This window comes from Aythya ferina (genome assembly GCF_964211825.1).
Source record: "Aythya ferina genome assembly, chromosome: 3".
Lineage (NCBI taxonomy): Eukaryota > Metazoa > Chordata > Aves > Anseriformes > Anatidae > Aythya > Aythya ferina.
In genome coordinates, this window is record NC_140298.1 from 60,072,368 (window position 1) to 60,084,957 (window position 12,590).

Sequence of the window (12,590 nt, forward strand, 5' to 3'; positions counted from 1 at the left end):
TGCTTGGCAGGGGCATTGGAGTAGATGATCTTCAGAGGTTCCTTCCCACCTCAGCCATTCTGTGATTCTGTGCTCATATGGGCATATGAAATTTGTGGGAAACACTGCTATGCCACTGCTGGCCATTATTGATCCACATACAAACCCATACATAACCACACATATGCCTATGCACATGTGCCTTTGTAAAGCTGTGTAAAACGCAGATGCAAACATGGACAAAACTAACTCTGGCCCCTATGAACTGTGTAGGGTGAGGCTGTTAAAACCTTAAAAAAAAGTAATCTACCCCATGTCACCGGGGAATATCTGCAGATTAAAATTCTAGCTACTATGATCTTTGATGGAGAGAAGGATCAGGGATATTGCAGACATTATTATTATTATTATTATTATTATTATTATTATTATTATTATTATTATTGTTTATTCTAGGAGGACCAGTTAGAGGCTTCTCAGCAAAGGTCCCCCCCTCATTACCACATTTTCTCAAATAAATCATTCCATGTATCCACACAGAAGACTCCGCTTGTACAATGCAGAACAGCAGAGTAAAATTATCTTCCCAAGTGAGAAGTGTGATTAACACTTGTTAGAAAACCTTTCAGGACCATTTGCAGAAATGGCTTAAGTTGTGTTGTTTGTGTTAGCGCTCTGAACTATTCCCAGGCTGAGACCAGATCTCTGTGTTTGCTCAGGCATGAGGGGAAGTGTTAATGTTTACTGAGCCAGAATGCTGTTGCTTAAGGAGCTTAATTAAGTTTATCGTTCCTGGCTTATGGTGCCTCAAGACAAGTCACAGAATGCACTGAGCCACCAGAAAGAGGCAGATAAGCACAGCACCGTTTTCTGTGTTTTCTGAGTAACAACTGCAAAGAGAGGAGGCATGGGTCAGAAACTAACACCAATGCTGGTAATGTTTTTCTTACCAAATTCTCACTGGAACAGAAGAATGTGAAAGTGGAAATAATTGAATTGAGCACTGCAAGGCATATATTTCATCTCAGTTAAAGATGTTTGTCATCGTTGCAATAATCAGACGGAGTTGCTGCACTTCATGCAATTAAGAAATAGTTGGTATTTGTGTTTATTCTCCATTTACAAATGAAAGCCCCTGGGATATGGTAACTGAGCTGGAGCTGTTCATCTTGAATTCAACACTTGGAATCCAGCCCAGTCCGCAATAATCAAAGGTTATTACCTGATGGGCAGGGCTGGAGAAAATAACCACACAATTTTCCCTTCAGCTACTCTGTGTCTTTGGTTAGGACATAGGAACCTCTACCACAGGCAGGGCAGGCGCCTGGCCAGCCCACCTTCAGGCTCCAGCCCTGGGAAAACACTGATTCTTACCCTGACTTTCTAAGCCAGACAGGATAGCCAAGTGATCGTATTTAATACTCTCTGACATATCTGTCTTATCTGTGTCTGATCCTTTTTAAAACTTCTCTGTGCTTTTGGTCTCTACTGCACCCTGTGGCAGTGTTTCTCAGTACAATTACATATTGTATGGAAAAGCATCTTCCCTTCATTTTAGGACTGCTACATGGCAATTTTATATGATGGTTCTAGATATCACATTATGAGAAATGGTTGTTTGCTATCTCTATATCGTTAACAATTTACAGGTATCTAACACACATCTTTAAGTAACCATTTCATTATTTTATTTTATTTTTTTCCTAAGCTGGAGAGTCCTGTAATGTTTACTCTCCTTACCCAGATGTTGTTTCCAGTCTCTTATCCTAATTGCTGCCTTCCTGTACCTTTTCTAGCTATACTCTATTTTCTTTTTGTGACAGTGGAGCAATATTCCATGCAATAATCATCAGAGTCTCACCATAGGCTCATAAGGTGTTACAATGACAGCTTTTGTTTATGCTTGATTTCTGCATTTTAACAAGTTGTTGATACCTTAATCACTTTGAACATTGGTGATGTCACTTCCACCTGTGCAAGACATATTTACTCCCTCAAATATAAAATATTTACCTTTATTTTATGACTCCTGCCATTTGCTTTTGACTTGCTTCATCATCTGTAAGGAGCTTCCTTCTTCAACTTAGATTTTGCCTTTAATCTGTGGTTGTTTTGCAGCTGTTGTCACCACCCCATCTAGACACCAGCAGTACAGCCCTGATCATCAGGTGGCTGTATCATGCCTGATGTGGCTCCCTGAAGAAGTAAGTGTTTTGTACGAGCTCATCCTCATGAGCTCTTTGTCACAGGGAGTGACAGGCACTTACATGGGGTAGCTCACTCCACCTCTTTGGTGCTCTGCCTTGGGATGGGGTGTAGGGTCCTCAAGATGTGCCTACCTGACCTCCAAGAGCAGGACAACTTGTTTGTGCCTGCCATTTCCAGATTTCAACCCAAATTAATTTTATGACACATTTTTGTTCTTATCAGTTTAAAACTTAGTGCTGACTCCTCCTCTCAATCTCCTCTGTTATTCAGATATATTTGCACTCTGCTATTACAGTATCCCACCGAATATCTTCCAGCAAGTTTCCCAGATGCCTATTATTTCAAACATTTAAAGTTAAATGTGCTAGTTCACTCGTCTCAGTTCTTTGACTCCTGGCATTGACACAGAGCACTTTTATATGGAAACTTGATCTAATCCATTCTCATACGCCCAATTTTATGTGGAATGTTTGCACCAACCACTGTTGATTCCTATCTGCTTTTTGTCATTTTCTCTCACACGTGCAGTGTTTCTGCTTTTACCCTGTAGATGATGAGTCACTCCAACTTGTGTGCTCTCTGTCATCTTTTCCTCAATTCTCCATTTAAAATCTCCTCTATGGTCTTCTTTTAACCTTAAGTGCTGGCAGACTCATTCCACTCCACGTTTCAAGTTGTGGTTTTCATCCATTTTCTGTCTGCCTTTATCCTGTTTACTGGAATAATGGTCTATGAAAACAAAGACTCTTAAACACAATGCTCAAGATGTTCAGGGAAAAAGAAGTCTTAACTGATAAATATGAATGTGTATAATATCCTCATGGGAAACCTAACCTTAAAAGTCCAGCCCAGGAAGAGAACAGAGACACATGGTGAATCTGTCCATCTCACTGAGACCATGTGAGTTCAGTTAGGAAGAACTGCAAAAACAGTTTGTGCATAATTTATGGAAAATAGAGATATGTAATTTTAAACAAACAAAAAATTAAGTATTTTACAGCCTGTTCACAGACCTATTACAAAAATAAGGAAGCATGCACTCTCATGCACAGAGGTGAATCTTTTTAAGTAAATGATTTATTGAAAACTCTATTCTCAGCTCCCATGTTCAGCGAGGCATGCTATTGAGCTGAGCTAATTTCTCCTGTCACATGTGCATCCTGTCTGATGAAACCATTCCCCCAACTGTTGCAGTGGTTTGCACAGGCGGCACAGAAGCTAAGGACTGAGAGAGCCGCAGGAACAAACCCCATGTCCTCCTCCTCCAGGGACTTCTCCCAGAAATCCTGAGCTACCTGTGCTTTCCATCCTTGCTATTCCTCCAAATTTCTCTCACTTTAAGAGAAAATGCCATCTCTGTATAAAGCCCATGAAAATCACAAAGCTGCTCCTCCTGCCACATCTCTCTCTACCACCAACCACCATGCCAAGCCTGCCACAAGCACCTAGAGGCATGCCGGGGGGAGGAGGCTAGTGCCATTTTGTGAATTGTCCTGGTGTTGGGACAAATCAGAGAGGCTGCTTTTGCAGAATATTCTCAGTGTTCCCTCTCCCATTTCACTATGCTATGGACACACTGGATACAAGGAACTATGAAGCTAATACTTCCCAGGGACATTGCTTCCACCAAAGTACATTTGAAATTCTCCAGAAGATTGAAGCTATTAGTATTGACGTGAGATGTAGAGTGAGAGCAAGGAACTGAAAACTGCATGGAAATTCCTATACGTGTATCCAGAAATCCCTGGAAATTTTACACTTAAATATTATAGCACTAGAACATCTTTAGCTGCCACAGATTCTGCCCTGCACCTGCTCTCCTGCCATGGGAAAAGAACAATGAGGGAGAACAGAGACAGCAGCAGGAATGGAAAGAGAAACCAACTCCTCAGAAAAAGCTCCATCAGTTTTCTCTGAATAAATTATTTCTTGGCCTCAATGTGGGGATAAAGAAGCACAGGTCCTCTGCTGTTTCTTTGCTTTTGGATATAAACGGTATCGTGAAATGTATCTCAGTTCTTCGGCTGTTTGAAGAAGTTCAGTGAAGGGATGGGTCCTCAGAAGCTGATGTTTTCTTTTTGCCTGGCTGCACAGGCAGAGATCTTGCAGTGTCAACATGCGCTTTCTTTCCCCCTCACTCATGGGAATGTGTTCATTGATGGTGGGGCAACAGCTGGGAGCTGACGTGACTCCCCTGGAGCTTGAAAGTAAAATGACTGCAGGTTTCAGAAGGAGCTAGGGCAGGCTTTAATATAACATTTCCTTTAGAGACCATTGAATCCCCTATAAATTGGCAGCTTGGTGCCAATCAGCACATTTTTTTTTTTTTCTGATAAGAGCAGAAAATGCACCAGGAAAAGAAGCCTCCACCTACTCTGCAGTTATTACATAGCCCTAGTTTTCAGGCATAGTTAACATAGCTCAAAATTCGATGCAAAAATCTTTGCTAGGTGCTTGACAACATATATAACAGAACAAGGAAGAGTTGCTTTAACAGACAATTCACTTAGTATTTGCACAAATTAGCCCAGCACTTTATATTCATGTCCTTTGAATCCTCCTTAAGTAAATCAGTGAATAAATAAAAATGATTTCAAATATACATGCTTAAATGTATTTAAAATACTTGTTTCAGACAAACAGCTGTTCAAGTGGTATGCATTTCAAACAATATTCTAGTTTGGAGTATTCGCCTAATGCTAATGTCATGTGCAGTATGAGTGATCTCTTGCAGTACTGAGATAATGAATACACAAGGTAATCATTTCCATGATGAAATTTGCATTTCATCTGGAAAACATTCTTAAAATTATCTGCATTCAAAATTTTTCTTCTTAACAGCAGCACCATGTAAATATATATGTCCATAATATATATAAGTACCTATTTTTTTGACAAACATATATGTGTATATATGTGTACATACATATGTATCTGACAGAGTTTCTGTTTTGTATGTGTCACTTTCTGACTAGGTCATATTCATTCAGGTAGAAGTGTTTTTTTAAATATATTTCTTATATATATATACATGTGTAAACATGTATGTATATATGCTTTGTGAAGCTAAGAAAAAATAACTGGTGAGACTACAATGTGTAGTATAGCCATGAAGTATTTCAACAACGACAACAACAACAACAACAACAACAACAACAAAAGAGCTTGATCCAAACTGTTATTTTGGGTAAAGAACTAGGTTAAGAAGACAGGCAATAGGTAACAATAATGGAAAAATTTCAAACTCTTTTTTTTTTTTTTTTTTCCTTATGCTGCAGTAATGCCTGGAGGCCAGAGAGATACTTGGCTGACTAAGAAAATGATAATTGTTGGGAGACTTGTGTTCTAAAGAGCAAAGCCACCTTGGTAACTTGGCAAGTGGGATCTGCAGAATTCTTAAAGCACATTAATGAAAAAAAATCCGAGAGGAGAAAATTTAAAAGGTGAGACCAGAAAATTTAGAATAACATGATATCACACTGATTTGCAATTCTGTGTTTTGTATTATGAATACCAGAATGTACAAGAATGCAGTGTGTGATAATGAGACTGTAGCTAGAGTTCAGAGAGGAAAGAAATCAGTAAAACACTGAGCAGAGGAAACTGATAAAAACATGGAGCATGCAAGTTTAAAAATTCTTCAATAACGATCTTCAAGTTCTTTAAAAATGTCAAGTTTATTCCTATCAGAGAAAGTTTGCTGTCATCTACATTGCAGTAACTGGAATATGTGTTCGCATCAGGATCAAACACTGTACCTCATAGTTTATAACTGGGTATAAAATACAATGAATATTTTGATTTATTTTTTAGCAAATATTTTAATATCTTGAATACTAAAGCCAGAGCATATAAATACATGTTCAGAAGCTTCTGAGAGAAATTAAAAAGGGGAGGATCTTATGCAAAATCTCCAGATGGAATAAAGCAGAGACACATCTGTTTCACACTCTCAAGCAATCATGTGCCAAAACAACATTATTAAGACTGCAATAGCGAGCACCAGAAAAATGCCAGAATTATGGTTGTCTGCATGACTTAAATTCGGATCATGTGTGTACATGCATTATGGCAGTCTCAATGGCATCAACATACTCTGTTTTCCACAAGTCCCTTCCCTCTCTGTGCCCAGAATAGGGGATGACAAGTCGTTGAATTGCTATTCAATATATTGTTTGCTCTCTGTACAGTCTGCACGCTCAGACTATTTTCTCGCACAGCAAAAATTTACAGACAGGATTTCAAAATGCTGCTCTGATGAATTTCCCTAAGAGTTTTCTGCAGTGCCAATAACTGTAGTAGTTGTATAAATTAATGAACAGAATTCACAGAGCCTTTAGGGACAGTGAGTGAATTACTAGTGTTGCCATTTTATAAATAGGCAACTAAGGACACACATTGCTGTTAAAAAGGCTCTTTAAACCTGGCTGGCCAGTTTGAGATAGTTATGATCTCATTTTTACATAGCTTTGCATTGTACTGCATTTTGGTTGTTATGATTGTTAATGATTGTTATTCATTTCAGCTGCAGTTGTGAGCCTCACACCCACTGTGTCCAAGCTATTTAGGACACGCAAATTACAAGAGGGAGTTTGCATTTGCAGACCCTGGGGGGGGCCTGTACTTAAACGTTTCTACAAATCATCCTGCAGACTCTCATATCAGACACAAAAATACAGAAACGTATCATTGTGATTCATATTACCTAGCTTGAGGCACCTAAAAGCTATTTTCAAGCTCAGCTAGTCATTTCCAAGCTAAAGTAATCATCTTTTAGAATCAGTAGAGAGACACAGATTGTGCCAGAGAGCTAGTCAGCTTGCCTACCCTGTACATTTCAGACATCCTAGACACCTTATCTCAGGATGCAGTGCACTGTCCTCTGAATGTTCCCATTTAACAGCCTGAATTCACCATCTTAGACTTGAATGACTAGCCTTTAAACACCGAAATTAGATGAGGTATAATTCACTTGTGAACCTCTGAAAAATGTTTTTTCTTCAAAAGTTTCAGGATTTTTGAGTGATTGATTTAGCATCAGATAATGCTATACTAGCACCTAGGCAGGAAAACTTCAGGTCTACAATGTAGGCTCTTACTACTTTAGTATGTTAGTGGTATGGGCTTGTAGCCTCCCTAGTAGCTGATGAGACCTTGCCAGCAGGTTTCACAGGTTTGGCCAGGGCAGGGATTCCTGGGGTCCACCCCAGGCTTTGGGAGGATGTGCCTGTGCCTACAACTCCTGTACTTAATATTTCCAAATTTGACTCCTCTCTTCCTTCACCTCAAATGTATTAATATTTTAGTATTTTCCCTTCCCAGTTTCAGCTCTTCTTTGCTTACGCGTTCTTACTCCCCTGAGCTGTCCTGCCCCTGACCTCCCTTTCTCCACTGCCCATTTGGAACCTGGACCCACTCTACCTGCTTAAGCTCGACCCACCTACACACACCCTCAAGCTATTCTTCCCCATATCTACCAGAACAGATTCCTGCAAGACATCTCCTCAGGATTTCGGCTCTTTGATCAGCCAGCTGCAATATCCCTCCTGAGGTCAGCCCCTGGTCCCAGATGACCTCTGGACTCAGCTCACAAAGGTCCCCTCCTCTCCTCATCTCTCTCCACACCCTGCCTGGTTCCCGTGTCAGCACCCTGGGTGCACCAACAGGCTTTGCTGGGTAGATTTGTGAGCACTGTTTTTGTGATTAGTCCCTGTGGAGGGGGAGTGGTGGCCCAGCCAGCACGGAGGGAGTTGCTGTGACACTCTGGGACTGGGAGTGCCATGAGGGAGAGAAATGAGCTTTAGAAGCCCAGGAGCTCTTTCCAAAACCTGTCTGAACTAGCTCCCCTGTTTAGTAATGATACAGTGAGGGAGGCCATGACATGGGAAGCATTGTGGGAAGTGTCAGGCAGTCAGCAGGGCCACAATTACTGGAATGGCTGCATTCCCATGAGGTGGAAAGTCTACCATTAAAGCCATGGGTGTGAGCCGCCACAGCTGGACAGATGTGGAGGGGGTCTCAGAGAGTCCCTGAAGCTCTGGGTGTTAGCACAGGTCACTGAAGCACTTGCTCGCTTCTTCCCTTCCTCCTCCTCTCCCTGCCACCCTCCTCTTGCTGCAGCCTGTGGGTTTGGCTTATACAAAGGAAGTAGAGGAGAACAGAAGAAAAGAAAGCACCTCTCGGTTTGGATAACTCACTCCAAGATGTACCCCAGCCTCTAACAACATAAAGATTATGATGCAAGGAGAGACCTGGTCTGTTCTGGATGGAATGTGCCCAAGGCATATTTAATTCTTCAAATAATTTAGTAATTAAATTCTTCAGTCTTTTTAGTGGACAACTCAAACTATCATTTTTATAGACCTGGAAATTGGCCAAATTTGAGTAGATTTTCAGAGAAAATCCAAAAGGCAAATACCTGATGCAACGGCAAACTTCAGAGTCCAAAACCGGCTGCTGTCATTGGTTAACTAACGAGCCCCAGAAAAGTTCTTCCTATCATTGTGAAGCAGAATTCATCAAGCATTGGATTTTTCACCCACTAATAGGGAATGTGAGCTGGGTTTAGAGTGTCATGAGACAGGTCATTTTTGCCCTACTGATGATGCACTATTAATGTTTCTACCATTTCCCCCTCATTCTTGGAAATGGTCAATGATTTGGCCTGTCTTATTTTGATTGCAGGTTTCCCCAAAACTAAACCTGAATAAACCTAGCACGGAAAAATCCAGTCCAAATGAAATCTGAAAAGCTATGTGATGGAAAATGTGATTTTTAAGGGAACCAACAGGTAGTCTTAAGAGTAAGTGATACCAATATTTACTCTTTGGTGCCTCTGCCATTTATGTGCATCCTAACTAGGACAGGCAGGCTACTATAAGCCTGCACAATGAGCTCTGTATTCCCTGTGTTCAGTGCTAGCTAGCATTTAGGATTGCCGGGATGTGAGCATGCAATTAAGAAATACTGAAATTCTGCTGTGATGCGATCTGCAGCCTCATGACAGCAGTAGCCAGAAGCCACCCTTCTCTGTGGGGAGGAACACAAAGGAACCGCAGGGCTGGGGCTCTCTGTCAGGACTTATCTCTGGGCACCTGTGTGAAGGCTCTGTCATCCACACAGTGCAGTACAAGATACTGTGTGTACTCCTCAGGGCTGGTTTGCCTTTTTCAGGTGCTCATTTGTCTAAGGTATGGCTGTTTCATTCGTTCCCTGCTACTGGAGGTTAAACACTGAATTATCTATACCCCAAGTTTAGAGACATGCATCCTGTTTGAGGGTTGGTGCTGTGCTAACGTCTTAGAGATACAGGGGAAATTGAAAAACAACTGCTCTGTTTCCATGACTATCCTTCTAGCCAGGGAGGCAATAAATCTGAAGAAACACTTAATTGAATGGTACACGGTGAGAGGAGAGATGACACTGCTAGAGACTGTGTTACCAGCCAGAGGAGTCAGATCAGGACATTCCAATGATTATCTAATTTCTTCTTCTTTTCTGTCAATAGCTGTTGGGCTAGAACAGCTTCATTACATTTGGCTGCCTCTCACTTGTTTTTAGAGGTGAGAGGATAAATGCTGCCAGTGCCACACTGCAGCACTGGGAGCTCCAACTGCAGCGAACACCGTGACATTGTGCTGCGTTATGCTGAGCGAGCCAGACACTTCTGCTGAGCCCCGGCATTAATGATGTATCAGTGTTTCACTAACTCCCATTCTATTAAAAGAAATGGCAAGATTGGTGTTCGGCACTGATGTCTCTGTTTCTTATCTGCATGGAATTTAAAGTGCCCGTAACTCGACAGCAAATGATATTCTTACATTAAAAAAGATCCCTGTACCCAGCGGCTGATCCCATTACACATTCCTAGCCCCTTAATGCGCTGCTTTCCCATACGGATACATTATCCTTTACCATTTGCCAGCATGGGCCTGGGAGTGGAGTGTAAGGGGGGAGGCAAATGAGGAAACCCAACCTGCTGTGTGGGGTCACACCTTGCCACATGCACGTACATGGAGGGGCCTCAGGCAGGCATGCATGTGCCACACATCCACACAAACACAAACGTGTTTATTTTTTCCCAGCAAATACCAGTGACCACCTCAGCACTCTCATGTATGCACACTCTCACATGCAATCCCTCATATCCAGTCAGACAGAGGAAGGAGAAGAATCATTTTCTCCATAAAATGAAATAAAGGTGTTTAATACTAATTAATCCTATCACGCTGCAGTCAAAATCCAGAGAGATGGGAAAAAGAAGGATGGATGTCTCCATGAAAGATGTCTCTTTATTAGCTAAGCAATATTTTTATAACCATATATATATATATTTAGAAGAAGAAATTTGAACTTCTATGTATTCTATTTCTTAGGACCTAATTTGGATCTCATACTATTTACTGAAAAAGACTCCACTTTGTGGAAGTGTTGAAACAAGCCCACCTTCAGGTACATCAGCAAAATCTAAAATATTGATCAAATCATGGTGAGGACAGAGAGGCTGGTAAAACCAACTCTGCTGTTATTTGCTCTTTATAAACTGATGCTTTCCTTTCAATTTATAGTAGAAAAAAAAAAAATATATATATATATATATATATTCACAACTGAAAAATGCTTGATGCATTATAAAATACTGCTACAAATTTTACAGTAAAGCAATCATAACAGATATACATGTACATCTACCTAAGTTATGCACACAAATATCTGATGCTAACTGTGTTTACCAGCAATAATAATAATAATAATAGCTCAATTTATCAGTTAATATAAATGTAAATAAATGGCATACACATGTATGGTAAATATCTTTATGCAAGTAGTAAGCATAGACTTAATTTTCAAAACTCAGTCCTAAAGTTTTGTAAAAATTGGAAATATCAAGCTGAAGCTAGGTTATCAAATACTCAAGATCAAATGTTGACTGTTAACCTCAGTCCAGTCTCAGTAAGAAGATGTTTGACTTTATCTTTCTTATTAAAGAAAGTTCTGACCAGATCAAACCCATTTTCTCTATATATAAACTCATGCCATACATGTCCATGTTTTCCTAATAAGATCTATCACTGCCTTCAGAGAGGTTAACATGTAGCCAGCTGAGTGTTCTCTGTCCAGATATTCCCATGTCCAAGTGTGATTAGCACCGTCTTGTCAAATTTAGCTCTAAGCCATTTGTGAACACCTTCTTTGTTTGTAGTAGCACACTCAAACCTGCACAGACCTCTGTGTTTGCTCTTCTGTGTATCCTATTAACAGTGCATTACATTTCAAGATGTCAAACTGCGGAAAGCCACAAAAGCACTTTTAATCAATTTTAAGCAAACTGAGGTAATTGCTTTTGTTCTGGATACACACTGCTTGGTTTATGTTCTCAGAAAATGAAATCATGTTTTTAGTTCTACTGCTGTAAATCCAGAATGACCATGCAAGAGTTCTTATCACAATTGCAATTGTTCAATTGTAATTACACAGTACGTCCTATAATAAGTAGACTTTTGCTAAATAAAATTGAACCCTGTAAGTTTTTAGATGTGATCTGCTTGGAAAATGACAAGAGGAAATAATTATATATATATATATTCATGGCCTTGAGAGATATTTTTAAAAAGCTGTGAACCAATGGGATACACAAATATTTTTATATTTGCATAAGAGAGTAAATAAAAGCACACAACACCATTTTTCAGTTTTGATTCCACTCTGATATTTACAACACAATGTATTGGATTCTGACTCCCAGGTGTACATTACTAAAGGCAGTTTAGTTACACATGTGCAACCAAGAAAAACCTTCAGCTCAGCAATTACACTTCTTTAATAAGAAAGGAGAACACAGTTTTTATTAGAACAAGTAAGAATGCATGAGGACACTGACTCTACTAGACTTCATGTTGAATTCAGAACTTTCTGCTATTAAATGTAAAATATATATATATTTAAGTGTGTTTATTACTCCCATTTGACCAACTGCTTGCTTGGTTACTGTAGCTTCTGCAAACAATGGTTTCTGCACAATTAAAGTGCAGCTCAGATAATAGTTTACAAATGCATTGTTACTTTTGTTCTGCGCACAAGCTGAAGAAGAAAAGACAATGAATAAAATCAATCTTCTATTCTTGTTTTAAGAATTTTTAGCCTATATTTCAAGGTCTATTGGAATATGGCATAATATTGGGTTCTTTTTTTCCATGGTGACAATGATAGTAAGTCATTATTGCAAATACAGACATTTGTATTTCTGTCAATAAACAAGACTGCATTACTAAACTGTAGGGCCAAGAAGAGTCATATAGTGTGAAAATATGCAGAGGGAACAACAGCTGCTAGTCATTATTTTCTCCTTATCCTTTCAACACCTCTGTGTCAGTTTGTTTTTTAATGGGTAAATCACACTTTCT